Here is a 7731-nt window from a genome sequence, read left to right as displayed (position 1 = left end):
GTATGTGTGGTCCAAGTCACAATGTGGTTGTGAAATTCTTCAGCAACGGCTTTATCCACACTTAAAAACTTGTATTGTATTGTATTGTAATGAGTTTTTTTTTCTTCCTTGAACCTTAATAGCTGTTGTAAATTGTACCTATTTAAGATGGCTAATGACTCCATAAGCACCACTTATTTGTTCCTACCAAAAGCTGTGTTTCTGGCATAAGTAAAGCCTGAAAAGCATGCCCCCGAGCCGTTAATTACATGCTTCGAGAGGAGATAATCCTCAGTATGACTAAAGAGATTTCCGAGGCAAACATATTTATACTGAAATTTGCATCCTCATTTCAGTGTGATTTGCAACGTCTGACAGCCTCGTCGCTGTCACGTCAGAAAATCAACCGAAACACGGCAGTCTTTGGAGAGCGCTCCGGTTGTCCACGTTGATTTGATTGATGGGAAAATTACTTTTTGTTTCTCTTGTAATTCACCCGGCGTACATGTGAAGCGTCAAACATGCTGAGTTGCTTTTCAGTAGGGGACAGATAAAGTGTCAAAAAGGAGTCTGGCAGCCAGGCCAGCTTCACAGCCCTCAAGGACAGCAGCACTCTTAAGAGGTAACCTCATTTATAAGTGATGGAACACCAACGCAGTGGCACATGTTATGAGGGCCACACACACACACACACACGCACGCACACACGCACACACCGGCGACACTTAGTCCAGTTTGAACTTGTGATTGACAGCTCTGCGGTTAATGCACTCTGCATATAGCTGTTCTCAGCCACTTTTGTGTTGCAGCAACATGTTAACTTGTCACTTTTTTTACACTTTGAAAATCCAATAAGAGGTTTTTCTTCTGCAAGCAAAGCACTTTAAATAGTTCACATGTCACAGGTAGTTTATGCTGCAATGTTGGCTGAAAAGCACAGAAATCAGGCTGACGTTTTTGAACACTTCAAGGGTTTGGTTGTAGTAGAGGAGGATTGGCCTTTGCCTCAGAGCAAGAAAATTGGGTTTTTATTTTTAGTTTGTATTTAGCCAGGTAAGTCATTCAGAATGAATTTATAATGATATTTATAATGGCAAACTGGAAAAGGGATTTAAAATAAAAAATGTATTAAAAACATTAAAAACAAGCATATGCACACAGACATATACATACACATTCCTGCGCAGCCCTCCTAAATGTACGTTAAGCTACAGGTTATTATTGGCTGTATATATTTGTCAAGGGTGGCTGATTGTAGAAGGACTCAATAGGCCGTAAAAGTTACAGGAGCTTGCTATATTTGAAGCACTGGGGGAAAAGTAAATAAAGCCACATTGTCAAGACAAAAATCCAAAAACTCCCAAAAAATACAAAAATACAAACACAGGGAAAGGTTAGGAGCATGAGGAATGAAGAAATCTAAGGAACACATCCAATGCTGGAACACAGATCAATGGGCAAACAAGACACACACACACACACACACACAAAAAAACCCCTTCAATATATACCACAGCCACCAGGTGCAGACAATCACACACTCAGGCAAAGGTGAAACACATCAGGAAGCAGCAATAAGACACAAGGAGAGGAAGTCAATGATCTTCAAACAAAAGGCAGGGTCGGAATCTCGAAACAAGACAAAAAACTAAACATGAATTTTAATATTATTGCCATCAAATAAAAACTGTTTCAAGCACATTGTAACCTAAAATCTGTATGATTGTAAGGCCAAGAAAATGCATTGATTTGCACATCAGGAGGATAAAACTAAATGCAGAGGAAATGGCTGTATGGTACATCACATGTAGGATGTAAATGTATAATTTAGTCCACAGCTGCCTCTGCAGAGCACCGTATGTGACTGCCCAGTCATTTGACTGGTGGCGCCGGGCATTATGTCATAGGGGTCATCTCACAGCTAAACATACATGGCCTCCGTTTGAATGGCGGGATATTTAAATCAAATGGTCATTACATGGTCATTGCGCCCACATGAGCACTGGTGAACTCAATCCCTCATCCAAATGTAGTCAAAGCATGTATACACACACACACACACACACACACACACACACACACACACACACACACACACACACGCCCAGGAAAAATTTTCCAAGACAAACACAGCCATATTGTTCTGCATCATGTTTATTTATGCAACAGCCCCACAATCTGATTCTGGTAATTCATCAAGCTCAACTGAAGAGATAATGCACTCTTTGTCACACTCGCTTCACATCTGCTGCGTGTGTGGCTTTTTTCACAAAGACTGCTCGGCCAATGGCACGTCTCTGTGATAAGCTGCAGGGATAATAACCGGGCAAATATTAGTTCTGTCCTACGGAAGATCAGGGAACTTGAGATGTGTATAAAACATGGTGACAGTTATTGGAGTGGCTTTTATTTTGTTGTCTGATGGCAAAATTAACTCTGCAGATCTTTAATGAATTTAGAAAAACTGTTTGGTCATACGTTATTGACTCATTAGTTATCATATGACCCCTATAAATCAAATAAATGTTGTCGACTCATTTTAAGTGTTTCACTCCGTAGTTCATCTCCTTAGTAATTATCTGAAAGATTTTTTTATTTTTCAATATGTTTGCAAAGTTTTAAAGACACAATTTCTTTAAAAAAAGACTGCTCAGTCATGGAAGGGTGTTAGCTTTTCAATTAAAACAAGAAATAAACAGTTTATACATTTTATTGTTATCTTTTAGTACTTTATTGTTTGTAACAACTTTCTGTTTGTAAACTTAACTATATGAAACAAATTGTTTTTACAGGGTATTTATTTGTTTATATTGTTAAATTTGTTTTTAGTTCCATTTTTTTTATCTTAATCTTCATAAATATTCATATTAAACCTTTTTAATTTCTTTCATTCTTGTCCTGCATGTAGAGTTTTATTTTTGTTTTTTTGTCAAGCAGAATGGTATTACCCTTCAGATAAAGTGCAATGAAATGAATGAAATTGGATTAAATGATAAAGTGAATTTCTGTACAACTTCATCCAGCCCATTAATTCTCCTAAAAACATGCCTGATATTATTCACCACTCCTTTTCACCATCCTAGATATAATTTGGTCTGCATGAAATGTGCTGATCGACACAAACCCCCCCCCCCCCAAAAAAAACAAAACAAAAACAATTTCACGACTTCCAAGTTTATGTTTTTCATCCTGTGGCCCACTCAGATACACGCTCCCTCTGGCTCTGTCCTCGTTTCCCCAGATTTGGCTCTGGGTACTTTTAAAACCGCGGTTTAAAAATCCACAATATAAAAGGTGATATTTGTGGCTGAATATGACCTGCCAACAGCTTTACAGACGCCTCTTTTATAGCGGCAGATGGGGAAAATAGTTTTTGGACTGCGGGGGATTTTTTTATTTTCATTTTTTTTTTCACTGTTGCAGCACGAGTAATTGGCTGAACGGCTGCCTGATGGTGGCGGTGTATTTAACTCTATTAATACACTGAGCACAAAAACAGAAAGTTCTGCAGAGGATGGTTGGACCTTCATCAACTTTGCTTGCATTTGTATCAGACAAACTATAAAATATGAGTTCATGGCATTTCATTTGATTACAATTTCAACATAAGTGGTGCAGAAATATCTGCACTGATGTTAATCTATCAACGAGCACATGAAACGGTTTAATAAATAAACGCTGAAAGCTTTTGTTTGAGAGAAAAAAGTCCTCATTACTCATTACTATTCAGTGAAAAATAGCTCATTTTAAATGTCATGGTACCTCTGAAGGGAGTTGGTGTCATTTTTCAGAAGAAATCACGACAAGAAAAGGATTAAGTGGAGGACAACATTCATGAATGTTTATAATTTTTGAAAAGTCCGAAGAGAATGTATTGTAAAAGATGTGCGACTTTCATTGAAGGTGGAGTGTGTTATTTTAAAAAGTCTTGCATTCACCTAAGAATTGCTGCAAATTTGTGACAGTAAATCCAAAGATGATCCTCTTGTCCATATTCCACTCAGTGAATTACCTGTCGCTGCTCTGTGGAGCTACGTTATGCTAATGCAACTTGGCTGTGTGAACACAACAGTCCTTCAATCTTCCCTCTGCCAACCAGGAAACCACAGTTGGTGTCTGAGTGGGAAAAGTCTTATCATTCGTCTCTTTTGTAGCATTTGAGCCACTCAACAGTCCAGGGTGGACTTTACATCTGTTTTATGATGCATCAAATGTTTTGTTTGGGAAAGGTTCAGCCTGCAGCGAACAGAGTTCAGAGTTCTCAAAGAAAATTAAAAGTTTGGAAGTTTGGCCACAGAACAACTTCCCTTTGGACCAAAGTTGGTTTGATGTGGATGAAGATGTAGAGAACAACAGGGCACTAAAAGTCCATTGCTTTTGGCCGTTAATATTTGTTGAATTTTTCAGTCTGGACTGTGGTAGAACAACCAAATAGTGAGCATTTCTCTTCTTCGAGCTTGAAAAATAAACTGGAATACCATTCACCCAAACACTTTTGGGCAGGATGGTGTTAAATTCACAATTTTTTTCTCCATAATATGATCCGTATCTGGCTGCAAATTCAGTATCTCTGCCGCCAGAGCTCATACTGTGTATAGTCCCAGGGAAATCAACAATCTGACATGATACTTATTCTCTTGATAACTGCGCTGGTAGAAAGTATAATCCTCAGTTAATGATATACCTTATCTGATAATCCTGCCTGATATTCTCTTCGGAATATTCCTTAATCCTCACTGTCAACAAGCAGGTCTCAGAGGTCATCTTCCTTCTGCATTGTCAGGATTCACTTGATTTAAGAGGAAAAGCGGCAGAACAGGCACCGGCCTGGATCCTCCAGGAAATTGTTTTCTTTACAAAGCAACAGTTTGATCAATGGTGCGTATGTGCAGCTGGGCGGTTTGTCTAAAGATGCAGGGTGTGCTCCACTTTCAAACACTAACAGAAGAGACAGCCCCTCAAACTTGGGGTGGAAGGCAAAACCTTGGTGAATGTGTGCTCCCAAAAAAATGAAAAATAAAATCCTTTACTTTTCCAAGAATTTGTAAGCTGATAGATCTCACCAATAGCCTGCACTACCCTGACACATTCAGTCAAACTTTTTGTTAGAGAGGCATATCACGTGTACGCTTAATGTATGGCTTCCAGTCAAACATCCTATCACGTTACAACATAGGCTGTCTCCTTCTCTGTGAAAACATAATGAGTCATTTGGTCACAAGGGGCAGCGTCTTGCCTCCATTAGGAGATGGACTGGGAAACAGCTGCCCACACTATTTAAAGCCCTTTTTGCAGTGGTGAGGAGAACATCCAGACTGGTCAGCTCAGGAGCAACATCTTTCAAATACAGTAAGTGCCTCATTTTGTCTCCTGTATCCAAGATGCTCTGCTCATGTGGTTATTCTATAAAGATGAGAGTTAAGCCTTAAATCATTTGGATGCCAGATTTCTTTTAGATGGCAAAAAAACTAAACATTTTAATTCACATAGTGAATAAATATTAATAAATAATAAATTGCTTGTTTAATGGGAGGTAAATCCAACAGGCGTTAACAGTGAACACAGAAACAATCCTTCTTTGTAAATATGCAGTGTATTGATGAAAAAAGATGATTTATTCAATTAAAAAGTGTTAGGATTTTTAAGCGCTTTACTGCTTTAACAAGTAAAGCAACCTTATGCATATTACTAAATTACCTATTCATGAATAAGAACTCAGCTATTACTAGACACTGCCTGGATAGTTCACTTTTTTTTCTTCCTAATAGGTGACTACAAGAACATCCTGTTAAGATCTTTCAATAAGTACACAGACAAATATCTTGCATGTGTGAATCTGGTTAAATTTAGTTACACCCACTCACTTATATAAGTATTCTGCAAATGTGTTTACCAGTGTCAACTATTGTACTTCCTGGACAGTTGGCCTGGGCAAACAAATGTGTGGTGGCTCAATTACAAAACCAAACGACAATTATCTTCTGGATCAGCCCAGGAAATGAGGAGGGGAGGGGGGGGGGATGCTACACTGTGGATTTATTATCAAATTCAACAAAATTACAGGACATTTGTCTGTGGCTTGAACTGTATGAGAAACGTGGACACACTGGTTTTTAAGTTATCGATTAAAGATTTACATTGTGGTCGAGACATAAGCCTCTTTTAATAGAGCACAAGGGAAATATTTAATCAGGTGTCTACAAAAGGTCTGGGATCAAATTTATATGATGTACATGCCATTTCTTGGCAGTACTGGAAGAATTCCAGGAGGTCACCTGTTGCACATCATTGGCTTATTAAAGCGAAACATTATGAGTCTGTATTATTCACTGGTACATTTAAAGACAAATACATTAATTTGGATTGCTTCTTTAGCCTACAGTAAAACTTTTACCATGTATAGGACAAGTGATAACTTAAAATGTTCTTTACATTTTCCAAATCTACAAGTGTAAGGACATTTTTATACTAAATAACTGTTCTTAAACACTGATGCTAAGAAGCTGTGGATTATGTGTGATCTCAAATTTAAATAAATAGAGCACCATTGCACCACGCTTTAAATTTAAAAATATTAAAAGATGGAGACACCCTGGCCTGAACAAATAGAAATGCTCATTTCTCTTGTCAAACATCCACCCAGAGAATTTCTGAAGCCTGAGAGGAAAAAACTGTGTCATTTTGGGTTTGATTCACTCACGTAAATCTATATTTGTGAGTCAGGCTTTTCTTCTCTGAATCAGTCAGACACCATGCAATGTAATAGACAATTTAATTATTGATACTTTTTCAATGTTTTCCTAGTTCTTTTCATTCACCTGCATTGCCATAATTGACACACTTTATTTTGTATTTTCAATTTGTGCTGAACTATAAAATACAAAAAGTCAAACAGTTATATATTGTGTCATGTAGAAAACAGAGGAATGATATGATTATATATTGATCAATTTTATGACAACATGCCACTTTCGGAATATGGCTCCCATGTAAAGTTTAGAATCCCTGTTGTAAAGGATGTTATAACTCCATACAGTTATTTCATAAATGGCTAAAAATAGTCATTGGAAATAACTGAAATGCCCCTAAATATTACTATAGGACATTGTTGTCAAACTGATTTCAGTCCAGAGGTCGCATACACCCCAAACTTATCCTGAGTGGTCACGATTAGTAAAATAATAAAATACTGACCGGTAAATTACAACAACTGAACGATCTCCTATGGTTTATGTGCAAAAAGTTATAATTACATCATGAAAAGGGTTACTTGATGATGTAACATTTGACAACATATTTAACTGGCGTAAAAGTCTGTGTAATGTCCCAAAACCCCTGGTCTCTATCTGCAAATCCTACTTTCTATTTTAATTCCGTCGCATCCCAAAATAGATCAAGTGGCTAAACTTTGTGCTTCATTTGGTAAATCTGCTGAAAGATCTATAATCCTGCCAGCCAAATTGTTTCTCTTCAAATTAATATTGGGCGCACAAGTTCTGCATCTTTTATCCTGCATGTGTTCACAAACTCACCCTCACACTTTGGGTATATTGCTAATGTTTCTCAGTGACTAAAGGTGCTTACCTTAATGTTAAGTGACCTGTGATCAGGGTGTTACATCAGGCTATATTGGCGACACGCACATATGTGTAAATTTGAATGTAATGTGATTATATGGAAGTACAAGTCTCTTTATGTTTTCCTGTTTTTGTGGCCCAAAGCAACTTCCTTGTATGTTGAACATACATGGCA

The sequence above is a fragment of the Blennius ocellaris genome (assembly GCF_963422515.1).
Source record: "Blennius ocellaris genome assembly, chromosome: 19".
In the NCBI taxonomy this organism is placed as follows: domain Eukaryota; kingdom Metazoa; phylum Chordata; class Actinopteri; order Blenniiformes; family Blenniidae; genus Blennius; species Blennius ocellaris.
The sequence above is the reverse complement of the archived record's forward strand: the minus strand, read 5'-3'. Positions refer to the sequence as shown.